This window comes from Ambystoma mexicanum, chromosome 4q (assembly GCF_040938575.1).
Source record: "Ambystoma mexicanum isolate Mex_15411 chromosome 4q, UKY_AmexF1_1, whole genome shotgun sequence".
NCBI classification, from domain to species: domain Eukaryota; kingdom Metazoa; phylum Chordata; class Amphibia; order Caudata; family Ambystomatidae; genus Ambystoma; species Ambystoma mexicanum.
This window is the reverse complement of record NC_090928.1, coordinates 48072595-48088497: the sequence shown is the minus strand read 5'-3', so window position 1 is coordinate 48088497 and position 15903 is coordinate 48072595. Positions and strand designations below refer to the sequence as shown.

Genomic DNA, 15903 nt, shown 5'->3' with positions numbered 1-15903 from the left:
AAAATGCCCCAAATGTGATGCCTCAAATGCAGACTCTTACCATATGTATTGGGCTTGCCCGCCCGTAACTAAATTCTGGGGGGAATTGGGGGAGATTCTAAAAGACATTACGGCAATACCAGCTACACCTTCCCCACAGAAATACCTATTCTGGGATATCGGTAAGGTTGCAGCAACCACTAGACGATTGTTTAATGTGGCATGTGTTGTTGCAAAATGAAATATACTAAAATGCTGGAAATCCATAGAACCACCCAGGTGACTAGACTTTTTGAAAGACCTGTCAATGCAATAGTGTCCTTGATAAAGGAAAAAAAAAACAGGGTTGTACGCTTGTTAAATCAACGCAGACTAATGGGATAGACCCTCAGTATTCAGCAAATTTGACTTAAGCTGACAAGGTGGTGGGAAACAACATAGCAGATGAAACCCTAAGAAAATCTCAACAGAAAATGATGATACATACTACTTATCCCTATCCCCAGCATCTAGTCTCCCGCCTAGTACAAAGCAGTGCGGCTATGGTGGTAGGGGGGGAGTTGTGGGATGGGGATCTTGAGAAAGAGGTAGCATTAAACTCTGTGAAAATTGGAGAACTGACATTAGCTGTAAGTAGTGTTATGGATGCAATTAAGTCTCTGCAATATACGCGAAGTATGGACTTAACTACATGCTCCTCCTCCCAGGAGGACATTGTAATACAAGACAGTCCATCAGCCTTCACTGATTTAATAGACTTGTAGACAGAAGTCGGGAGGGTTGATATACAGAATAATATTGAGGAATGAGAGGGGCGAACCATGCGCCCGGTACCCCAAATGTAGTCCTCACCCGGTTAGAAAAAGGTTCTGCGTTGCGGGCTGAGAAACGCAGAGTCAAACAAAACAAACATTCTAAAAAAAATAGTAACAAGCAGGAACATTTTTTTTAAATCCAATCATGTGAGGATGTCTTGAAGGACCTTCATCGGTTGGGTGAAGAATCCAAATCATTGTTAGGTATCAGGCTAACAGATGATCCTAGTTAGTCATTGAAGCCGATAATTGGTTTTCAAATAAACTCTAAAAACAAAAAGAATAATGAGATGACTAATGAAATCAGGGTAACCGATAATACCCCAAACACTGTGCAAGAAGTACTGATAGGGGAGAAGACTAATTGTTCTGTTGGTGGTTTGAAACATGTATAGTTGTTTCAATAGACCCAAAGGACATAGGGGGTAGCTTAGTTACAAATACCCTAACAGAAGAAATTAAACATACAGGCATAAAGGGAACCAGAGGAGTTGAAAGTAAAGAGACGTACCAGTTATTCCTTAAAACCCTGCGTAATCAAGTGTTACATCTGAAAGAGCTATCTAGTCCTGGTTTGAAAACATTGAATCAATTGATAGATAGACATCTAAAATAAATCTACCCAAACAGACTACAGGGTTTCCTAAAAAATTACAAAAAACATTGGTACACTTAAATACAAATAAGAAAGATCAGAAGTACCAAAATCAACCACACTCCCACAAAAGGAGCAGTTAGTTGACGCACATACATTCTTGGAGGTATTTAATGAACAAATAAGACCTACAAAATCTGTGTCTTTGAAGGATGGTAATGTTCAAAAATTGGAAATAGGAACTAGTCTGATTGATAAGGAACCAATTGGGGGCGAAAAAGTAGGACATCAGGCTTTGGATCATACTTCTCTGGTCTCCTTGATTCAGAGTACAATCGAACAAACTCTTTTACAACACTCAAACTCTATGCAAATCAAAAATGATATTGAAACAGTAAAATTGAATATTTAGTCTATCGATACAGTTGGACAGCATTCTACTGATCCAGTGATAACGGAGTCTCAGAGACAGGGTAAATCCTTGCAAGCAGAAAAATATAGTGAAAAATATCCTCTTAATGATCAAATGATACAATTTAATATGGACTTGTCCGCGAAATCAATAAACTTAACGGTGATGGAGGACTTTAACAAAATTTGGTGGCGTAGACCAATATTAGCTGATTGTCCTAGTCTTTTTTTATTCTTTCTGTTTGACTATGGAGGCCCGCGCTCTTTGAATAGAAGCTGCGTGCTCTCACTGTTCAAGGAAATCCCGAATCTGAGCCTCCTGTCTTCAGCTGATCTAAAACTTGTGGATTATATTCATCCAGAATGTTTTGATTTTGTATGTATTGTTTTCCACTCTCGTACTGTACATTATTTGGTTCTCAAGGAAACAATGGAATTAAACAGATTGGGTTATGATGTAAAAGACTTCAACCTTGTTCTAAAAACACAAAACCAGGTTTTTTTATATGAAAACAAAACTGAAGATCTGAAAGAAAGAGACCAATTGTATAGCCAGAATTTTGAGGAAAAACTTTATGGTCAAATGGAGAATGTGAGTGATCTTACGAATGAATGTGCCACTATGAAAAATAATGGAATCCCCCTAAATTTGATGATGTCAAATCTTGGATGTGACTTGCCCAATCACTAAGGGATTCAATTACTGAACTAAAAAACCTAAAATTTGATCTTTAGAATGATATTCATTTGTTGTCCTGGAATTCTAGGAGTTTTTCCCACATAATAACTTCAAAAGAACTCTGTGGGGAATTAGCAAGAAATAGTATTACATGTATCCAAGAGTCATGCATGACATGTAAATTTCACATTGACGGTTTTGATTCTAGGTTTCAACTAGCTAATAAATCTAGTTGGGCCGACCCTCTGGTGGACTTATCATAGCAGTTAAGATTGGTGAGGGTATACAAATCCTTGAATCAATTTCACTGAAAACAGGAGTCTTGGCAGTGACATTGGAAATTATAACTGAACAGGTAAAAATATACACCTTGGTAGTAAATATATATTGGAACCCCTCGAATGATTTATCCAACACAATTAAGAAGGTAAATTCTCTTCTTGTAGACATGAATATTAAATATAAAGGCCTTCATGTAATAATGGCTTGTGATTTTAATGCCCAAATTCCTTCATTAGATAATATGAGTACAAATTTGGAATCAGATCTTGGAATTCTGTGTTATGTTAAAGAGCACTAAGGATCCATACACCTGGTCGAATGGTACATACAAATCAATAATAGACCATATGTTTGTCAGGGAAATTGCTTCAGGTATGCAAATCATATAAATTGATTAACAATAACTTTAGCGATCATAGATTTCTGCAAATAGTAATAAACATCGGGGTTCAACAAAAAGAAAGGAATCAGTACAAGGAAAATCGAGAAGTAAATGTAATGTAAAAAAAAATAGAATAACATGGCACCTGGGAAATGTGGAAAAATACATTTGGTTTTTAATTGAGATTGCCAACAACTACAGCTTGAAGAAAGATGGCAGTTATTTAGTAGCGCAGACTTTAGTACCTATGTTGAAAGAGCTATTAGTAGATCAATTAGACCAAAAAGGTCCCCTACCAGAATTCCTCATGCACATTGTTTCGATAATTCAGTAAAAGTACATAAAAATCTGTGTAATACATATATTTGTAGAATTAAAAATCTCCCTATTTCTTGGGATGAGAAACATAACCAAATACGCAAAGAAAAACTAAAATTAAAGAATTGGTTATACTCCTACGTCCCATCCCCTTTCCTCCATACTTATGGTACATTCCTCAGTCCTGTGGGACGGGACCAGAGCACTTTGTAAAAGCATCAAAAGTTTTGCAAACATGTTAGTCCTTCCTCTCTTTCTACGTTGGGTACAGCACACGGCCGTAATCCCGCCCATCTTAGCATCGCCCATCAGTCCTTTTCTCCGCTTGTTCGGGACTTGACACACTTGCATCTACGGAAGAATTTCTTCCTTTTTTCCTCCTCTCTGGCTCTCGCTAGCAATCACGTAGTAATCTGTCTGTCATTTAAGCTAGACTTTCCGAAATTGTTCCTCGTGTCAGCGGTGCTTTGCGAGGGCGGATCCCCATCCTCTTTGTTTAGAGTGTTTGGGTCCCAATCACCGTTGGAACTCCTGCTTCTGTTGCGAATCCCTTTCGGTCCGGGCGCTTCAACGTCGATTGGAGCGGTGGGAGGAAGTGTTCCAACACGCTCCCCCATCGCATTTTCTTGCATTCATAGAAGAAAAGAAGAAACGTCCGGTGAGTTCTTTGCTTTTTAGGGCTGCCCGACCGGGGGACTCCTTCTTGGGGTCTTCCCGGTCCGGGAGCAGCATCGACTGCTCTGTCACCGGGGCTTGCCCCGAGGTGCCTTCTGGGCCTAAAAAGTGTACCAGAGTTTTCTCCAAGGGTCTCCGTAAGGGGCCTGTTGAAACCGGATCCCATTCTGAGGCCCCTCCTGTGGGGGCTGCTTGTAGACATAGTTCTACTGAGTCGTGGGGTACCGGAGCTCGCTCCGAGGCCTCCTTATCGACTTCCCTCAAAAGTACCGGGGTGCGCCCCGAGGCCTTCGCTGGGCTTGGTAAGACCGAACGTATGTTTGAGGCGTGCTGTGAAAAGGCTTCTACCGGACTCGGGTCCGAGGTCCCTCGTACAGAGGCTAAGGCAACCAACAGTTCTGAGAGGCCTGAGAAGGCCTCATCAGTGAAAGGTTTTTCTCACCGTTCCCGCTCTTGTGGCGACGCCAGAACCATTAAGGGGGCAAGGAATGTGTATTTGAACCAAAGTTCCTCCTTTACCGGCAGTGCCGAGGTCCTTCCTGTGAAGGCTAATTTGGCTATTGGTATGTCGCAGAAACATTCCAGGCCGCATAGTACCGGCTCGGCCGAGGTTCCTTGTGTAAAGGCTAAAATGAAGACCCCTGATCCACCGGTGAGGACCCCTGCTTCACTTCCACACGTGCCGCAGTTCCCCTCAGGTGACGTCAAAATGACGGCCGTTCTCGCCTCGACCACGGCGGCCATTTTTGGTGCTTCCCCTACAACTACGCCATCAGCCTCAGGTGTAGGGATTAGTTCTGTGGGTGAACATAAGGTTCCTTGTGCGCATCCGTTTCGTCCAGTTTACGACTGGAACGCTCGGATGCCCCTTCCTCACAACACCTCGCTGCCTGTGGGTTCAGCACCCTTGATTTATGTGAACACCTCTGGGGATGGGCCTGTTTGGCAACCCTCCCATCTGCGTCCCTGGAATTATCCTCCTCATGAGAGGCCTCCTCCGGCAGCTCCAAAGCCTTCTCCGGAGGACGACTTTTTCAGCAAGTTTCAGGTACTGACCCCATGAGAGAGTATTTCAAGGGTCTTTTTAGGGAGATATGCCCGCCTGCACCTCTGGCTCCACCCGCGCCTCCGGTGGTTCTGCCGGCGCCGCCTTTGCCTACGTTGCATCCCCCTACCCTTCTGCCCTTGCCTCCATTGTCCCTGGTGGACAAGGCGGTGCCCGACGTAGTTCAGCAGGACCCTGACCTGTCGGATGATGCGCAGGGCGATCAGGACAGCGAAGACCAGCCCAGCTCTATTCGAGCTTTCCACGACCGGGTGCTGGACATGATGTGTCTATTGGATGTCCCGGTGCCCGAGGCACCCGCTGCGCAGGAGGGTGTGCTTTCGGGGGTGTTCACCTTATCTCCTTCAGAGCATACCGACATGTTCTTGCAGAAGGACGTTTTGGCCGGGGTCCGTAGATTCTGGGAGAAGCCACACTCTGGACTTTTCGTCAATAAGAAAATTGATGTGTGCTACAGGCTGCATTCTTCGGAAGAGGTGGCCCTAGCATCTTGTCCGCCCCACTCCTCCACGGTGGTGGCTGCAGCCACTTTACAGTCCAGGCCTGCAGCATCCTGTTCTACGACGGCTACTTAGGTCCTGGGGAAAGGGGACAAGCTCCTCGACTCCCTTGGGAGGAAGATTTTTGCTAATTCGGCCCTGCGGCAGGCCAATGCAGAACTGGTGTTAGCAGGGGCGAATATGAAGATGTGGAAAGGTCTGTCAGAGTTCGAGTTGTTCATTCCGGTCGAGAAGCTGGAGGACTTTAAGGCGGGTATGTCGGATGCCAGGGTCTTGGCCCAGGATCTGCTGGAGGCAGCGGCTCATCACGTTGACACTTGGGCTCGGGGCCTTATGCTTGGCGTTCATACCTCCCGGCAGGCTTGGTTGCACGCCACCAAGTTCTCAAAGGAGGTGTAGGACAAAGTGTTGGACCTGCCGTTTGACGGTAAGGAGCTTTTTCATTCCTCAATGGATGTGGAGCTGACCAAAACGAAGGACAGCACCCAGCCAGCCAATTCCTTGTCCGTCCTGGTTAAAACTCCTTTTAGGACCCAGAGACCGTTGCCGCAAAGCAGGCCCTCCTTTGGTTTCAGGGGGTTTATAGATCGGAAATCCCGCAGAGTGGATACCCCTTCTGGTAATTCCCGCCAGAGGCAGCAACAGACTTGGTTTTTCTCCCGCTCCTCAGCCTCCTCCTCGGGTTCAGGTGGTACCACCACCGAGAAACCTGCCAAATGAAGGTTCTTCACGCTCGCACGAGACCCCAGTGGGAGGACGCATTGCGTCTCATTGGGAGGCGTGGCAGACCATCACCGAGGACCGGTGGGTCTTGTCAGTCGCTCAGGCGGGCTTCCGCTTACCCCTACCCTCTACCCCACCCTTCAGCCCTCCTTTCCAGCAGTCGGGGTCGCCCTCACTCAAAGCCGAGGTTCAGATGTTGCTGGACCTCAGAGCAGTGGAACCCGTTCCCCTAGGGGAGCGAGGGGAGGGATTCTACTTCCGACTGTTTACAGTGCCCAAACCCAACCAGGTTGGCCTGCGCACCATCCTAGACCTTTCCCAGTTCATCTTGAATTTCTCTTGGGGTAGGAAAAGATTGATCACGCCTGGCCAGATAAGGTCCTCTTTGCAGATGGGCGATTGGCTCAGCGTGGTGGACCTTCAGGATGCGTACATGCATATACTGATCTGGAATCCACACAGGAGATACCTCTGTTTCTCTGTGGAAGAGGAGCACTTCCAGTTCAGAGTGCTTCCTTTTGGCCTCAGCTCGGCGGTGCGTGTCTTTACGAAGATGATGTCGGTGATTGCAGCCTATCTTCATCTGCAGGGTATCCATGTGTATCCATATTTGGACGATTGGCTCTTACGCAGCCCTTGTCCGTTGAAAGCCGCATGCAATCTTCAGTCTCTCCTCCAGCTCCTGTTCTATCTCTGGCTGTCGGTGAACTGGCGGAAATCTTTCATGACGGTCTCTGAGGACTTGATCTTCCTGTGTTTTCGCTGGAACACGATCGACTGCAGAGTTTACCTGACCGGGGACAGAATGGCGGATCTGTTGGCCACATGTCAGATGTTTGCACAGTCGGAGAGCATGTCGGCCTGGTGGTCCCAGAGGATTCTGGGCCTCATGGCCTCGTGTGATTTGGCTCTACCTCCCGCTCGTCTCAAAATGAGGCGGGCTCAGATGACTCTTCGGAGTTCTTGGCGTCAGGCTGTGGATCCGGACTCCAAGTTGATATTGATTCCGGCTTCCATAAGAGCAGACCTGGAGTGGTGGTCGTCTCTCAGCAACCTGTCGGTGGGTGCTTGTTTTCAGGACCCAGCCCCGATGGTAATGGTCACGACGGACTCCCCCTTCTGGGGTGGGGGCCGACATTGGATCTTCTTCAGGTCTCGGACCTTTGGTCGCCTCAGGACAAGTTCCTTCACATAAATCATCTAGAGCTTCTGGCGATTTTCCTAGCGCTCAAGGCGTTCAGATCGGTCATTGCCAACAAGGTGGTCCGTATCCGCATGGACAATGTGGTGTCAAGGTATTACATCAACAAGCAAGGGGGCACCAAGTCTCCCCCTCTTGTGGACCTGTCCATCCAGATTTGGGAGTGGGCGGTTCTTCATGGTGTCTGGCTGGTAGCAGAACACATCCCGGGCCAGCTGAACGTCACGGCAGATGCCCTCAGTCGGCGGACAATGATCAGCTATAAGTGGGAACTGAAGGCGGAGATCCTCTCATGGATTTTCCTGCGTTGGGGCACTCCGGAGGTGGACCTCTTTGCAACGTCTGCAAACAAGAAACTTCCTCTTTATGCCTCCAGAAACGGTCTGGGAGTCTCCTCTCTGGGGGATGCTCTCGAAATTCCTTGGCACAACATGAGGGCCTATGATTTCCCACCTCTGCCTCTGATTCATCGGACGATTTGCAAGCTGAAGAACACAGTGAACTGTTTTCTTCTGCTCATAGCCCCGTGGTGGCCAGCCAGGTTCTGGTTCTCAGAACTTCAACACCTATCGGTGTGTGCACCGGTCAGGCTACCAGTGAGTCCCCATCTGCTTCACCAGGGGAATCAACAGCTGTGGCACCCCTCCCCACAATCGTTCAGCTTGGCGGCATAGTGCCTGAATTCAGGTCCTTAGAACATCTCAACCTGTCTGCGGATAACATGCGCATTAATAAGGCAGCCAGTAAACCCTCAACAAAGTCTCAGTATAGAAGCAAATGGCTTAGGTTCTGTCATTGGTGCTTTGACAAACAGCTGGACTCAAGGGCGGCTACGATTGACACTGTGCTGTCTTTCGTATCCCACCTAGCAGAGTCGGGCATTCACGTTCTGTCATGCAGAACTTATCTTTCGGCGGTATCCGCCTACCTATCCACGGACCAATGCTCTTACTCTCTGTCTAATCCAGTGATTAGGAGACATTTCGTGGGTTTGACGTGCCTTTATACCCCGGTTCGCAAACCGCACCCGGTGTGTGATCTAAATGTGGTCCTTATGGCGTTATGCCATAAACCGTTTGAACCAATGGCCACGGTGGACCTCAAGCACCTTTCGTGGAAGATGTCTTTTTTGGTTGCCGTTACTTCAGCAAGGCATGTGAGTGAGCTCCAAGCTTTGTCGGTGGAGCATCCCTTCTTGGTTTTCCACAAGGATAAGGTGGTCCTACAGACAAATCCTTCTTTCCTGCCAAAGGTGGTCTCTGATTTCCATCTGAATCAGTCAATCTCCCTGCCAGTCTTCTTTCTGAACTCTGCTTCAGAAGCGAAAAGGGTTCTGCATTGTTTGGATGTTAGAAGGGCTCTTAAATTGTATCTAGATGGAACTTCCGAATTTAGGAGCTCTTCTGAACTGTTGCTGACGTTTGGTAATACACAGGGTAAACAGGCCTCTAAGGCGACTATCTCCAAATGGATCGCTGCCTGTATTACAGAGTCTTACACTGTCCAAGGACTGCAGCCTCCTAAAGGTATTCATGCACACCTGGTGCGGGACACGGCAGCCGCAGTTGCCTTTCAAAAATATGTCCCTCTACAGGGGCGCTGTTGCGCCGAAGCAAGATGGCTGCCTGAGTGTGAAGCTCCGGACTACGAGGGCACATATCCTTTAATATAACCTCCCCGAATACAGCTGGTACGTCCATCGTCGCTATAACTGTGAAATTGGACTGCATACTACACGTGAGCCAACTTTGGGATCTAAAGAGCCCCTGTGAGCCTCGCTGGCACCGTTGACTGTACGGCGCTGCGGGCGGCTGATTGGCTTTGGGACACAGCTCCGTGGAGCTTGGATCAGTGGTGCCACTCGACACCCCGGCGTGGACGGCCTGTGTGGGGGAGGGGCATCCGGGTGCGTGTCCTGCACTGAGCGGCGGAGCTGCCCGTTTAATCACCCAGCGGGCCCGCACCGAACCCACATCATCGCGGGCTGGTGCCCAGAGCCCGATACTTGTGCTCCCTCTCGGTCGGGCGGTTGGAGCCGCGGGCGGTTGGAGCCGCCGCGGCTGTCCCCCATGCTACTGTGCTGCTTGCCTGCCCTTCTCCCTCGCTCCCCCCTCCTGTGGCGTTTCGGCCACGCTCTAACACCAAGGTAATTAGGGCGGGCAGTCCTCGGCCGCTTCAGCAATTCAGCTCCTGCGGCCGAGGACTGCCCTGAGGTCCTCTCTTTCTTCTTTTTTTCTCTTGGTGGCGACTATCTGAGCCACTTGCTGCCTGGGCGCTCTGGGGTCCACGGTGCTCTGGACTCCGGGGGGGCCTCCTCTCCTCCCCACCTCATCATACCCCAAGCATTAATGGCCTGTTGAGGGGCCAACGAGGGAGTCCCTGGCCTTGCGCTCCCCACCCCCCCGGAGATCCTGGGCTGAACAAAGACGCCCCGATACCTGGGCAACTCTGGGGTCACCCCCACTGGAATTCATAACCGCCAAGCCAGCTTGTCCACCTTGTGCACCTGTGCAGCACTGTCTTTGATATTTACCACACATTTATTTGGGGAACCCACTGTAACGCTCTTCCTGAGCTCTCAAAAGCGCCCTGAACTCTGTATTGCCACATTGACATTGGGACAGCCCTGCGTGATCCCCCCCGACGAGTTCCTACAGCTAACGGGCCAGCGGACTTATCGTGAACCCCTAAGCAATTTGGTCTGCGCCACACAGCTCACTTCCGCCTGGGCCCAGCTCCCACTCAACAACGCGCTGATCCTGCTTTATATGTGCTGTTGCCGCTCTTCGCGCCCACCGTCTCCACCCCGACGCTGGCACCATCCGTGATCCTTGCTCATGGCAGCACTGACATACTGGTAGGTGGGCTTTAAGCATTCCCTGCCTGCAAATTACCCACTGGCAATTGCTGCAAACGACCAGGCCAACCTTAAACTCGGGAGCTTTTGGCTTGCAACCACTACCTGGGGGGCTGCACCACCTCTAAACACCAATTTTGCCCGGGGCCCTCATACACGCACCCAAATCCCATTGTACTTACATTCCATGCGCTGTTGGAGGCCTTGTAAGCGGCATAGAGCCCTTTTTGTTGGAACTGCATTGAGGGTGCCCCTCAGTATCGCGTGTTCGCCTTATCATCTAACCCAACCCTGTCGGACTTCTACAGTTTTTCACTTGGATTCTGCAATACACCTGATAGGGGAGTGTGGGCTCTAACACTTATCCCGTGTTATATTGAACTTGCGGCATGCTACCACGGATGCCCTGAAACCTGCTGTCTCTCTACTGGGGTGTGGATGCCGTGGGAGCTGACTCTGTCCATCTGAGTGAGCACAACTCACTTAAAATGCTGGTGCGGAGCACGATCTGGTTGTAATCTCAGATATCACCCTACTGCTTCAGAGGACCTTATACAACATCCTTGGGGGCCTCCGTACAGTGACTGTAGTCCAAAGAGTCTCTCCTTTTTTGAATGCCTACTTTTTCCGAAACCCTGGTCCTCGTCCCCGTCCCTCACCATGACCAAGGGTGCTGGAGCTGGGAAAAAACAAAGCTCGCTAACTATGTTTGCCAAAACTCCGTCCAAGGCCACCCCTAACGAATCTGAGGAGCAGCCTGCCACTTCTGCCCCACCAATTGCTGATGAATCGCAGAAGATGCTGGAATACATACGCGATGGTTTTACCACGCTTCACACTAAATTGGACGACATGAATGGGACAATTTCCTCCATTAAAGCCCATATAAAAAGGACAGATGGAAGAGTTGCTGAGGTTGAGACCAGACTGGGGGTTGCTGAGGATGGTCTGGGCTCACTGAAGGCTGCGGTCTCCACGCTTACCAACCGGGTGGCGGCGGTGGAGAAAAGAAATGATGATCTTGAATCCCGTTCGAGGCGGAACAACCTGTGCATTATTGGTATTCCCGAGGATAATGTCACTGAACCTATGGAAGACTATGTGGAGCGCATTCTCATGACACTCCTGGATGCTCCTAAACTCTCCTCACAGTTTGCTATTGAGAGGGCACACCGTGCCTTGACCGCAAAACCCAGGCCGGGTGCTCCACCGCGACCAATCATTGCCAGAATCCTAAATTTCCGGGACCGAGATGCCCTTCTTCGGGCGGCCAGACTCAAGGCAGAACTCCTCCTCGGAGCAAATAGAATCCACCTTTATCCGGACTACTCCGTAGCAGTACAACAAGAGCGCCAATCCTTCACGGCTGTGAAGAGGAGACTCCGCGACCTGGGGGTCAAGTACTCCATGCTATTCCCTGCGAAACTTTGTATCGAACAATCCAATAAAACTTTATTTTTCACGATCCCGGAGGAGGCCTCCAGGTTCCTTGATGAACGCTTCCCTGGCTGACCCTGAGCGGCCTCGAACCTGGTCTGCCATGATACCAATATATTATTGTTAATCAATGATGCTCTGCTTCTAGTCCTAGTTACGAGGTTTTCTAACATGTGAATCGCCTACGGTTATCCACCTTGTTCCTCTCCTTGTTGCTTTGTCCTCTGTCTTCAGGTTCTACTGCGGAGTGTGTGTTTTGCTCTGTTTGACGCTTAGTAATGCTTTGCAACTATTCTGGTTTGGTGGGTTTCCCTGTTTTGGCCGGTTCCTCCTTGTTGGGAGCTGGTGTAGTTAGAATATCTATAATTGAGATGTTTTGGGGCTGGTAATCACAAAACTGCATGAATAGGATACTACAATCCACCTGTCTCCACCATAATCCTTACATGTGTAACCTGAAATGAATACATTTGTTACCCCTGCTGTATTTGTACTTGCATGGCCCCACCCCACTCTCCTGTGGGCCCTTGCTTATAGATCTGGTCCCGATGTAACTTGCGCTCAATCTAAATGCTCCGCTTTAACCTACTACGTAGCATAAATCTCCTTAAGCTCTCCCCAGTCCGGCCGCCATCGCCCGGCTGCTAACAGACCCCCAGGCGTTGATGCCTAAAAGTTTATGGTTGTTCTGGTTTTATTCGGGTTTTGTCCCTCTGATTGGGGGAGGGATGTGGGCGGGGGGTTGGAAGGGTACGTTATGGTTTAAAAATGTCTTGACAGCCTCCGGAGGCCCCGCAGGCACTGCGCCCAATCAATTCATATATGCAATCAACCGACCGCATACACCTAAGGTACACACCTTTTATGTCCCTGGAATCCACCTTTGCTTATTCCACCACCACTCTTACGAATATGGCTGATACTTCTCTAACCTTTATGAGCTGGAATGTCAGGGGATTAGGCAATTATAAGAAGATGCAGCAGATTCAGCTCCACGCTGAATGCCACGGAGTAAAGATCTTATGTTTACAGGAAACCCACACTCGCTCGGAGCAATGTGAACGATTCGCCAAGCAATGGGGCCCCCAGAGATATTACACAAATTATTCCACTCAGTCGAGGCACCCTCACCCTAATACATAGAAGTTTGAAGTTCACCTGTCAGCAATCCCACATAGATCCACTTGGAAGATTTGTACTCATCACTGGCACATTACAACATCAGGAGATAGTTATTCTGAACATATATGGTCCTAACGTTGATGACCCTGACTTCTACCTTCAACTAGCCACTCTACTTGAGAGCTACCCCCTGATTCCTATTTTATGGGGTGGGGACTTCAATACGATATTAGATGTCACCTTGGATAGGTCCGGTTATCGCCCTCGCCAACTGTCTAGGGCAGCCTACTCCATCTTGACTTCCCTCCCCCGCTTGGCACTGGTGGACGCTTGGCGCCTGATGCATCCGGATGACCGAAGATACGCCTTTTACTCCTCAGTGCATGATTCCCACTCTAGAATAGATAGATGGCTTGTCACAGACTTACTGGTTAGATGCGTAATTCACTTGGCCATTCTTCCCAGGACACTGTTGGACCACTCACCGGTATTAATCTCCTTAAACTGGGGATCGGACGCTAACAAAACAAGACAGTGGAGGATGAGTCCTCACGCGCTTCTTGACCAGGTTTTTGCCTCCGAGCTTGAATCCTCCATCGAGGAATATTTCGAGATTAACATAAACTCTGTCTCCACACACGCTGTGCTCTGGGAGGCCTTTAAGGCACACACAGGAGGAGTCACCATCTCTAAGAGCAGTGGCATCCTTAAGGGCATCCGTGCTGACATTGCCACCAGCGAATCAACCCTATGTGTTTACGAATCCCAATACGCTGTAGATCACTCCCCGGCTACTTCAGCGATGCTGGGTTCTGAGCTGGACAGGTTCTGTGACCTTGCTGAGCGCGAGGTTAAGTTCCTGGACTCCCCTCAATCGGCGAGGAAATACGGCGAGGGTGAGCGCCCCGGCAGAATCTTAGCTAGGCTGCTGCGTCGTGAATTCGGTGCCCCCAACATACCGGCCATTACTAGACCAGATGGCTCACTCGCCACCTCCCCCCAAGACATCAATTCTGAGTTTCTCGCATTTTACACTTCCCTGTACTCGGAGGTTGACACTTCCCAGATCTCTGAAATCAATTCCTACTCAGAGAACCTCCCTTTATCAGTCCTATCAGCCGACACTAGTGCCTCCCTCGAGAGGCCCTTTACCCTAGAGGAAATTGTGGAGGCCATTGAGTCACTGGCATCGGGGAAGGCTCCCGGCCCTGATGGGCTCCCGATGGATTTCTACAAACTATACAAGGCCCAACTAGCACCGCACCTACTGACCCTATGGGAGGAATCGTGCGACATGGGCATACTTCCACCGTCTCTCCGGGAGGCGTTGATTACAGTGCTCCTCAAACCTGGTAAGGTCCCCACGCAGTGCAGCTCTTACCGACCCCTCTCGCTGATTAATAGCGATATTAAAATATTTGCCAAACTACTTGCCAACCGCTTAGGCCCGTACATGTCCCACATTGTTCATCCGGATCAGGCTGGCTTTGCCCCTGGCAGGACCACCTCTTTCAATTTACGGAGACTCTTCAATGTAGTCAGCAGAATCGACCCGGCCACACAAGCAGTGGCAGCCACATTCGACATGCAAAATGCATTTGATTCAGTTTCTTGGAAATACCTGTGGTGTGTTCTCGAGAAATGCAAATTCGGCCCCAACTTCCGCGCCTGGATAAAGCTCCTTTACACCGGCCCGTCGGCTAAGGTCCGTACGGAAGACAGGTGCTCTTCCCCCTTTCAGATATTTAGAGGTACACGCCAGGAATGCCCCTTCTCCCCACTCATTTTTGCTATAGCCATGGAGCCTTTTGCTGACATGATTCGGCAGTCACACTCGCACAGAGGGTTGCGCACATCTGGCCAGACTGACCTAGTCTCCCTTTATGCTGACGATACCCTGCTGTTTGTTCTTTCCCCTGAAGGCAATCTTTTACCTATACTGACAGATGTGGCTCGATTTGGGGACATATCCGGTTTGACGGTCAATTGCTCCAAGTCTACATTATTCCCACTCACTGATTCAACATGACCCCCTCCCGATCTATATGGGTTCAACTGGGCTTCTTCTAGATTCACCTACCTGGGGGTGGTGGTCTCCCGGCACACGTCACAGCTACGTGATGACAATTATCACGCTTATCTAACTAACCTTGAGGCTAAAACCTCCAGCTGGACTAAGCTTCCCCTCTCACTAGCTGGCAGAATAGGCATACTTAAAATGATTGTATTACCTCAATTACTGTATCGATTTACCAATCTGCCTCTGTGGCCTGGGGATACCTTTTTCCAAACACTGCGCACCATATGTAACACCTTCCTCTGGCACTCTGGGGCCGTCCGGCTCAAATTGACTACACTAACTGCTCCTAAGGCATTGGGCGGCTTTAGCGCACCCGATTTTATTAGATACTGGGTGGTGGCCCAATCACAGTTCGCTGCATTCTGGTTCAACACCATTGATCCTCCCCCTCATGTCCGCCTTGAGAAGCTAGCTGTCTGTGACCGAGTGATCGGGTCCCTGGTCCTTCAGCCAATCCCCCGTGCCTTAAGCTCTGCAAATCCGGTGGCTTGTACATCCCTGGCGTTGACCAAACTCTGGTCCATGGTCGACACACCTCGCCCGTTCCATGGGGATCTGCCACTGTGGAACTTCCTTCCCGATGTTCCACACATTCCACTTTCGGTGGTCACTTGCTGGGCCGCCGCCGGCTTCCTGACCCTATGCGATGCCTTTGAACAGGGAAACTTTATAGAATGGTCTGACCTTCCCCCTTCACTCAGTGTGGCTACAGTACTCTTTACTTCGAGCACATCTCAAGTCCAGACATTCAGACTTCCCCGCTTTGCACACTGATGAACCT

The 15903-nt window shown here is 49.3% G+C and overlaps 1 protein-coding gene across 6 annotated transcripts in view; it reads left to right on the top strand.

Moving 5' to 3' along the window:
• Positions 1 to 15903, top strand: part of ERMARD (ER membrane associated RNA degradation) — a 1617289-nt gene that overhangs the window by 812452 nt on the left and 788934 nt on the right. The gene's annotated exons all lie outside the window — the stretch shown is intronic.